Below are 10,707 nucleotides of genomic sequence, written 5' to 3' on the forward strand. Positions count from 1 at the left end.
CCTCAGGGTCAAATAATTCACACGGAGGAGGAAGTCGCCTAACTCTTGAAGCTCATCTTCCAAAAGTAAGTTAAACTTAACTTTATTCATCTTTAAAGAGCATATTATTTTATGAAATGTTTATCTTTTAGTACAAAACAATACGGGTTACTTATACAAGTCTAAACATTCTTATATAAACCTTAAACATACAAAATATATAGTGGGGTGCTCCTTATAACAAGGTGCGCTTTATAGTGCAGAAAATATGGTATAAGGCTAGGCAAAAAAATGAGAAGGAAAATGTTGCGGCTTGGTTATGTCGGGTCATCGTAGTATGTGTTCCATATTGTGCTTTTTTGCACTCGATTTCATTCGCACGACACAGCACAGCAATACCTCGTGGTCAAATAATACACACGGAGGAGTAAGTCGCTTAATTTTTGAAGCTCATCTTCCAAAAGTAAGTTTAACTTAACTGTATTCATCTTTATAGAGCATATTATTTTATGAAATGTTTATCTTTAAATACAAAACAATACGGGTTACTTATACAAGTCTAAACATACTTATATAAACCTTAAACATACAAAATATATAGTGGGGTGCGCCTTATAACCGGGTGCGCCTTATAGTGCAGAAAATATGGTATAAGGCTAGGCAAAAAAATGAGAAGGAAAATGTTGCGGCTTGGTTATGTCGGGTCCTCGTAGTATGTGTTCCAGCTTGTGCTTTTTAGCACTCGATTTCATTTGCACGACACAACACAGCAATACCTCAGGGTCAAATAATTCACACGGAGGAGGAAGTCGCCTAACTCTTGAAGCTCATCTTCCAAAAGTAAGTTAAACTTAACTTTATTCATCTTTAAAGAGCATATTATTTTATGAAATGTTTATCTTTTAGTACAAAACAATACGGGTTACTTATACAAGTCTAAACATATTTATATAAACCTTAAACATACAAAATATATAGTGGGGTGCTCCTTATAACCAGGTGTGCTTTATAGTGCAGAAAATATGGTATAAGGCTAGGCAAAAAAATGAGAAAGAAAATGTTGTGGCTTGGTTATGTCGGGTCCTCGTAGTATGTGTTCCGTATTGTGCTTTTTAGCACTCATTTGCATTCGCACGACACAACACAGCAATACCACGTGGTCAAATAATACACACGGAAGAGGAAGTCGCTTAACTCTTGAAGCTCATCTTCCAAAAGTAAGTTAAACTTAACTTTATTCATCTTTAAAGAGCATAATATTTTATGAAATGTTTATCTTTAAGTACAAAACAATACGGGTTACTTATACAAGTCTAAACATACGTATATATACCTTAAACCTTATAACCGGGTGCGCCTTATAGTGCAGAAAATATGGTATAAGGCTAGGCAAAAAAATGAGAATGGATTCATCTATTTTTTTGTAAGCACGATTCGATTGAAATAAGGAGAATATCGTCGAAAAATCTTGTGATATTTGGTTCAAAATGATAATCAGCATAATGCCACTGCGAAATACATACAAGAAAAAAAACACATTAGGATTGTATTCTTTCTTAGTCCAGGCAGTCGACACTGTAGCATCTCCACACGCCTTTGAAACAAGTCCCACAGTTAAGCAACAAGCAACCGAGAAGAGTCAGTCTCATTTCCCTTCATATCAGGTTGCTCGCCTTACAAGCCTCCGAGCATTTTATGGCTCAATTGAACATTTCTCATCTTCACGCGTTTGATTAAAGTACAACCGCGCAGGCGCTCACCACAGGCTTTTTTTCCAAACGCAGCTTTTATAATTCCGTCTGCAGCTTTTGGCTGAAATACTGCAGAAGAATGAGCTTCACTACGCTTTGATGATACGCTGAACGCAGCGGCAATAATCCGTCCTTCTTTATGCTTGTTTGTGAGCGGAAAAAGGCGTTCATGCCGGGAGAATGTTAACATAAAGTTAGTAAAGACGCTTGAGAAGTTCTAGATTTGTATTCAGAAACATGAAAACAGCTTCGCCCCTGGCCTATTTTTCCCATTTTTTTTACCAAATGTGTATACAGTGGAACCTCGGTTCTCGGCCATAATCCGTTCCAGAACCCTGTCCGAAAACCGATTTGGTCGATCACGGAAAATCGTTTTTCCCATTAAAAGTAATGTAAAATCGTTTTAATCCGTTCCAACACCCTGAATGTTTAACACGAACGTAAACATGAAGCTAACCCAGGCTAATCGTACGTTCGCGTTAGCGTAATCTTCCGTACGAAAGATTACGCTAACATGAACGTGTAAAAATAAGAAAATGGATTATGAATAGGATTTCTTACCTTTGTGGTGGACGGTGGGGAGAGAAAAATCATCAAAAGTTTTTCAACCTCTTCCAAAACTTGCGGCAGTTGCTTGCTTATAGCGCTAACTTCCTTAGCCGCATCACTCGATTTCACAGCCTCCTTATTCTTTAATATTGTACTGATAGTAGATTTAGCCATGCTGTATTCACTAGCAAGATCGGAAATTCGTAGACCTCTTTCATATTTAGCTATTATGTCTTTCTTAAAGGCAATAGTTTTCTAAACAACTTGTCTTTTTTCACCTGTCCTGCTTGCCCCGACCTTCTTCGGAGGCATAATTAGGGGCTAAAACACTTGTACGCCGCTCAGCATCGCACCCTAGCGTACCGGCGTTCGAACTCCGATTTTTGGGCCGAACAGCGAAGCAAGAATTTCTCAAAATTTTTGGTCCGAACTGAGAGGCGTTTGAAAACCGAGGTTCCACTGTATACCGGATTGCCGACCCAGAACCAATTGTGTTCGACAATGGAGGTACCATTGTAGTTCAGCTTTACAAGAATTGAGATGGAGTGTCAGATTGTGCAGACTGTGACCGTCTCCCGTTGGCACTCACCAGCAGAGAGGCAGCAACATAATGAAATCTCACGCTGGAACAAGCTGACAGCTCCGCCTGCCTGTGATCATCTTCATCATGATGTACTGTCAATGAAAGACTCATTCCTTTTTGTTCAAGATCTTTTCTGCGTTATCCTTAAAGTGGAGGTTCACACAGAGGATTTACAAAAATGATGTTTTATGGGCCCATATGATTCCAGTGCTATCCATCCATCCATCCATTATCTGTACCGCTTATCCTCAGTAGGGTCCCGGGAGTGCTGGTGCCCGTTCCATCCTCAACCGGTGGCCAGCCTGTTGCAGGGCACACAGAGACAGAGAAGTCACTCGCTCATTCCCACCTAGGGACCTTTCGGACCGGCCAGTTAACCTGACATGCAGGTTTTGGGGAATGTTAGGGGAAATACTGTACACTCATTCATAATCTTATTCACAAAAAAAGATAGATAGATAGATAGATAGATAGATAGATAGATAGTTTAGCAACAGCGGAGTGAATGACATCACACGCTAGGCCTAAAGTTCGACTTCCCTGCAGCAGATGGAAATCTTTGTGCCCAGGGTTACACCACCTCGAGTTCACGTAGATAGCGAGTCCACCTCCTCTCCGCTTCCCGCAGGCTTTTGTGTCTCTGTCTGCCCTAACAGCGCTGTAGCCGGGTAGCTCCACGTTAGCGTGCTAGACCTGAGTAACATTTGCGTAAAGCACAGCAAACTGCACTCCCTGTACGCTTTGATATTTTTCACTAGCACAGCCAGTTCGTCGGTGTTATTTGGTAGAGAGTTCACATTTACCATGATTACAGGCGGTACCGAAGGCTTATAACGCCGCTAGCCGCTTAACCTTCACCTTAGCTTTGGCTCTGCATCCACGATTGGGCCCCCTTATCATGCCAGCACGAGAATTCTTCAGGGCAAGGAGTTGATTCCTTGAATAAACGCATTTTTGTGCGTTAAAACCCATGTCCATAGGATAGAAAGTAATCCAAAGTGTAGTTGTCAAACGAGATGAAAAACACTGAAGATAGAAGCAGACACTTAAAACAATAAATCCCAAAAAGAGCAAGAAACACGGAGCTGCTGGAAAGGCTGCCGCTCGTGGCGGTGCCTATGATGTCACAGAAAGGACAATTTGGAGTCGCCAATTGACCCGTCATGTGGGAGGAAACCCCCAAGAAACGCAGGAACAGGGAGAACATGCAAACCCCAGAGCTTCGCACCGTTGGACTGACGTGGTAACCACTCAACCACTGCGCCGAGCCCTGACCATTTCAAAAGATGTAAATAATTTACCAGTGCAGTCTACTATTCCCATGTATACTTTTTTCAGTTTTTTTATTGATTTGTTTGTTTGCCTCCTTATATGTTTGTTTTTCTTACATTTAAAGGGTCCTTTGTATGCATTTTTTATATTTGAGTGGTATTTTTATGTGAATACATAGGTATGGGAATTTTAAAAATACACCAAAAAGTGAAAATGTCGTACAGTACTCTTTCAAAAGCAAAGACAAGAGAGTGGTACATGTTTTTGTTTGTTTTGTGTATTATACGGCGATACTCATATATTCTGAAAAAAAGGGTTCCTCAGTGATTTAGAATCTAGTATAAGTATTATTACACATCGCTGCTCGTCCATGCAGAGGTCTCGCTTATCGCTTTACACCGTAAAACCACGGTGACCAAATGATAAAGGTACTGTATCTGAGTCGGATAAGGAGGCTTCTCCTGCTAACCATGGAAATCTGTTTCATGTGATGGAACAAACCCCTACCCAAAAAACTGGCCTGGAGAGGGATGGGAACGGCAAAAGTGTACTTACCCAAGACACACCTCAGGAAGTAGTGCCCTTACGACCCAGTTGGTTAAGGCATCCATGAACGGTGAAGTAGTCTAAAGTATATATGGTAAACATTTTGTGATTGTAGATTATCAGTGAAGAACAATAAATTATTTTTTGGAGGGCGGCCATTTTGAGAATGCTATTGAGAAGAAATGACTTCACAGTTGATCAAGCTTCAGCTAATGGCCACGACTCTGCCTCAGAAAGCAGGTGAATCGTATATAGTCATTTGCTGATGCCTAACCATTCCTTTGACCCAGTTTTCATGATAGCCTTCCCAGTTATTAATAGAACTGTTTTTTAGCAGTTTTCTTTTAAACTGACAAGACAAAATTCTACTCATGATGAAAATGCAGTGTTTAGTTGCTGCTTAGTCAAAATACGCCATATTCTTTGAGACGTAAGCATCACAGAAAGTGCATGATTAAAGTCAATTAAATAGAATAGAATAGAATATACCTTTATTGTCATTGTTAAAAAATGGGCTAACATATTGTGACAACGAAATTGGGCATGGCACTCCAATATCACATCATCACAGTGAGGATAAAAGAAACCAAGAAGATAAAGGAACATAGAAGATGAGGTTATAAAAACATGGAGGATAAGGTTATAGTTATAATTTACAAAATATTTACACAAAGAAATGTCGGCATGTAGGATGTTACATACAGTTGGTATCGTAATAGAGTTTGTATTAATTAAATGATGAATTGATTGATGAATTTAATGAAAAAAGTGAATTGTGACGATATATCATCATTATATTTTTGCCAGTTTTGTTTGGTAGTCCGTATTCACACCAAAAATTTAAAGAATTAAATGTATTAATGTTGAAGATCATAAGATTATTTCCCCACAAATCAAGCTAACAGATTAAAAAGTATGTGGATTATGTGACCAATTTGACGATTGTTGAATATTCGCACCACCTAAAACCTAGCTTACATCAAGTCAGTATTCATATTTTGAATTGAAGTGTTCTGCAAATTATTTTTTTCCTTTTTGTATACGAATTATCTGCTCAAAGATTTATACAAGGAAATACATATATTGATTATAATAATAATTAGTGTTCAAATTATATAATTTTCTTTTTAAAACATGTACAGTGGAACCTCGGTTTTCAAACGCCTCTCAGTTCGAACAAATCGGAGTCCGACCAAAAATTTAGAGAAATTCTTGCTTCGCTGTTCGGACAAAAAAATCGTAGTTCGAACGCCGGTAATGCGTGAGTGCGTACGATAGGGTGCGATGCTGAGCGGCGTACGGGTGTAGATCGCTCTTTTCGTGACCAACTGTTATCGCCTGCGGACGTGCTTCGTTTTGCTTTCGCTTTTAATATAGGTGTATGAAGTGTTTTAGCCCCTAATTATGCCTTCGAAGAAAGTCAGTGCAAGCAGCAAAGTTGCTACAGGTGAAAAAAGAAAAGTAGTGCGTACAACAATTGCATTCAAGAAAGAAATAATAGCAAAATATGAAAGAGGTGTGCGAGTGTCTGATCTTGCTAGGGAATACAGCATGGCTAAATCTACGATCAGGTAAGAAATCCTATTCATAATTCTTTTCTTTATCCTTTTTTTTATTTTTACACGTTCATGTTAGCGCAATCTTTCGTACGGAAGATTACGATAACGCGAATGTACGATTAGCCTGGGTTAGCTTCATGTTTACGTTAAACATTCAGGGTGTTGGAACGGAGCCCAACATTCAGGGTGTTGGAACGCAGCCCCCTTACCAATGAACTGCTCACCGCTTGTTGTGGAGACCCGGGTGCTAAATGACTTGTAAACGACCTGATTTTTTTATTTTTACACGTTCGTGTTAGCGTAATCTTTCGTACGGAAGATTACGATAACGCGAACGTACGATTAGCCTTCGTTAGCTTCATGTTTACGTTAAACATTCAAGGTAAACATTCAGGGTGTTGGAACGGATTAAAATGATTTACATTATTTTTAATGGGAAAAATGATTTCGGTGATCGAACAAATCGCTTTTCGAACAGGGTTCTGGAACGGATTATGGTCGAGAACCGAGGTTCCACTGTATATTGTTTAGAAAAAATCAATTTTATATTATTATTATATACATTACATAGCATAAGCATAAGCCTCTTCCTCATGCCATGAGGCTCTTTAACTCCACCCGGCGGAGTAAAGGCCCACATTAAACCACACCCCCTACATTGCATATTACCGTATTTTTATTGCAGTGTGTATTTTATGTAGCAATATTTAAATACTCTATACATCACGCTACAGTTTGTATTAGCACGTCACATTGGGTATTTGTATATTGTATTCCTTTTGCTTTATTATTGTATTGTTCTCAGCGCAGGGATGCTGCTGGAAATCTTATCTATCTATCTTATACAGTCAGGAGATGGGTAAAACTTGGTGACTAAGTATTGGTTAGTCAAATATCGGGTAATTCTTGAGTAAACCTGCTTAGAGTATAAACACGTAAAAAACATAAGACAGAGAGAGGGTGGTGGGCGGACATTCCAGGACCACTTGCCACCAGATAAGCATTTAAGTTCACTCTAAGAACAAACAGTCCAACATAAACCTAAAATGCAATTATAAACTTTCCTCCGGAGAGTTCTGCAACTCTCCACAAATGGAGTCATCATTTTCAGCAAATGTACTGCCTTTTATATGATTACATAGCGACAACATACTATGTCAATTTTATTATCGCAATGTCACAATAATAGCGTCATGGTTACATCCCTGAAAACAGTTTTACAAAAGTCTGCTTTTTTTAAGATAGATGGCATGAACTCGTTTGACACATTACTGAACAGATCCTGAGCCACTGGGGCGGCAGTGGCTCAGGAGGTAGAGAGCTTGTCTTGGGATCAAGAGATCGCAGGTTCGATTCCCGGCTTCTCCGTGTTACATGTCGAAGTGTCCTTGGGTAGGACACCCAACCCCTAATACCCCCAATAAGCAGGTTAGCGCCTTACATGGCTGCATGGCCACTTTTGGGAAATGTGAAGCACACTGTAAAGCGCTTTGGGAAGTCTTGACTTGAAAAGCGCTATATGAATGCAGATCATTTAGTTTCATTTCATTTCATGCCACACAGGCATTGTGTTTTGGATACTTATTAAACTCAGAGGTTAGTCATTGGTCTTTTATACGCATCTGTAATCCTGAAACTGAGGATTTCCATGTCAGCTTGGACTCTGGAGGCAGTCTCAGCGTCTCCAGAATTCTCCATTACCACCTCCAATAATGGTGTGATTTGTACCAGAGGGTGACAAGTGCAAATGAGGTGGGCTGTAATTCTTTATCTTCTCGACGCGAGAATGCCAGAAATGCTTAGAAGCTATTTTGAAACGTGAAATGCATACATAATTTGTCTCCTTGAGGAAAACATATATAAAAGTGTTTGAGGTCTAAAACCAAGTTAGGTGGAGCTAATGGATCGTGCGTATACAGCAATTTATTTGAACATTAGTGATGAAAACACAGAAATTCCTTGTTTTTCAAGAGAGTCCTGCGATAGTCAAAACCCACAAAGTAGAACATTTATGTATTTATTTATGAAATACTCTTTTGTGCAAAAAACAAACCCAATTTATAGCCTCAATAATCTGTCTAAAAACTACTTTATAAAAAAAGAAACATAAATAATTTCTGTACTGTCAAAGCATAGTTTTAAAAATAATCTTGCTACTTTATTGCACTATTTTGGTTATACGTAATATTATTGGTTGACAGACTTGGGCACAGATAACGAAGCTTTCTCTCACGGTTGCCCATGGCGCCCAATTGGCCCCGCCAGTTTGGCTCCAGTTGCGACTCATTGACTGATTGGCTTCCCTCCTACTTAAGCTCAGTGCTCTCATTCACCCTTTGTCAGTCCATCAACGAACCTCTGCACCCCCAAGACGTGTTTTTTGACTCTGTCCGTTTTCCTGCTTGTGTTTCCTGTCCGGTATCGTTCACGTCTATTTTGTCCTGTTTGATATCGATCTCCAGTGTCTGGTATCGATCCCGCCTATCTCGTCCTGCTTGTTGTCGGTGTCCAGTCTCCAGTGTCTGATATCAATCCTGTCTGTCCCGTTCTGTCCGGTATCTGCAAGGTGTAATTGGTATCGATCTCGTCGGCCTCTGGCTTCCAGTGGTTCCACGCCAGACTGCTGCCTTACGTCTTCCGCCCAGCGATCGCCGAATCACTAGTGTTTGGGTTAACGTGCATGACTGCCCCATTTCCCGTAAAACAAAGCTTGTGTGAGAAATATTACGCATCTGGGTCCTCCTCCTGTTTTGGTTCTTGGCAGATTTCTATGGGATCCTGATTAAGGCAAAAATCTCAATTTGGACCAAAAAAAGTGAATTGTGAAATTACTGTGATGATATATCACCATTATATTATATATTTCTAACATACTGCATTACGGTATGGTATGCTGGGTGCACAGCAGCAGATAGGAAAACGCTCCAGAGGGTCATCAAAACAGCCCAGAAAATCATCGGTTGCTCGCTGCCCAGTCTGGAGGACATTGCCTGCTCTCACTACCTCAGCAGAGCAGAAAACATCATCAAGGACTTTTCTCACCCCAGCCACCATCTCTTTGACCTGCTGCTTTCCGGCAAGCGCTACAGGTCGCACAAAAAAAAAAACAGACTCAGAGACAGTTTCTACCCCAGAGCCATTACCACCCTAAACACACACCGCACAAAAAAACTGAGAACTCTTGCAAACACACAACCCCATACGAACGTAAAATGATACTCAGGTCTATGTTTCTTGCACAATGTCGACTGCACTATGTTTACTCCTCACCTTGCACAATGTTGACTATTTTTTGCACTATGTTGACTATTTTGCACCAAATGCATATTGCACAAACCCTTACGATACCAACTGTATGTAACATCCTACATGCCGTCATTTCTTTGTGTAAATATTGTATAAATTATAACTATAACCTTATCCTCTTGTTTTATAACCTTATCTTCTCTGTTCCTTATCTTCTTGGTTTCTTTACCTCACTGTGAATGTGTGAAACTGGAGCGTCATGCTCAATTTCATTTTCTCAATATGTTAACCCATTTTGTAACAATGACCATAAAGGTGTATTCTATTTTATTCTATTCTATATTTTTGCCAGTTTTGTTTGGTAGTCCGTATTCACCCCAAAAATTTAAAGAATAATTTTGAATGTTTCACTGCTTTTATCTTGTGTCAAGGAGTCCAATGGCAATGGATTGGCAATAGATAACATGTTCCTTTTAAAGAAAATTGAAATCTGGAAATATTTGCACGTTCGTAAGTTCATCAAGCTGTTTTACGAATGTGTTCACCTTAGACCGCAATGTTATTTAGGCCCAGGCAAAAAAGGGGCGGGGAGACTGTTTAGCTAATCAGAAGGCAAAACACAATGAAAATCAGCAAATAACAGAAAAACAGCAAAAAGTAGACTACGGCACAGCGAGAGATTTTCTGAACACTGAAAAAGCGAACGTTTTGGCCACCCACAACTATGACCATTTTTAACCGTGGTTCGTGCTGTAGCATACAAGCCAAGACAATTCCCATCATGTCTCAGGGCTACCCACGCACAAGCTAATTAGCAGGAACAATACCAGTCAAAGGGGGAGAGAAGATCCTCGGTCTCGAAGTCAGCTATGAATGAATTGGCGTCAATCAGCTTGGTTTACTGTGAGGTAAATTAGAGCTCTTTGCCTGAAAGGGGAGGTTTGGATTCGCTTCATCATGCCTAATCAATGCTATTTGTCATTGACTTGTGCTAAGTCATGAGAAAAGAATGATCGTAAACCAATCCCTCTTTTCATCTTAGGAACAAAGTAAGCGTATTCTCAGGTTGAATTGAAGCGAGCCACGATTGAGCGTGAAAGGCAAAGAAATATTTCAATATTCCTAACCGAAAGAATGTAAAACTACAAGGGGTGTGTGCCATTAGAGTATCAACTGCTTTGAGAAGCGAAGCCATTTTTGGCAGGGTCGTTGGCACATAAAT

Source organism: Urocampus carinirostris, chromosome 10 (assembly GCF_059441175.1).
Source record: "Urocampus carinirostris isolate Australia breed hairy pipefish chromosome 10, RoL_Ucar_1.0, whole genome shotgun sequence".
NCBI classification, from domain to species: domain Eukaryota; kingdom Metazoa; phylum Chordata; class Actinopteri; order Syngnathiformes; family Syngnathidae; genus Urocampus; species Urocampus carinirostris.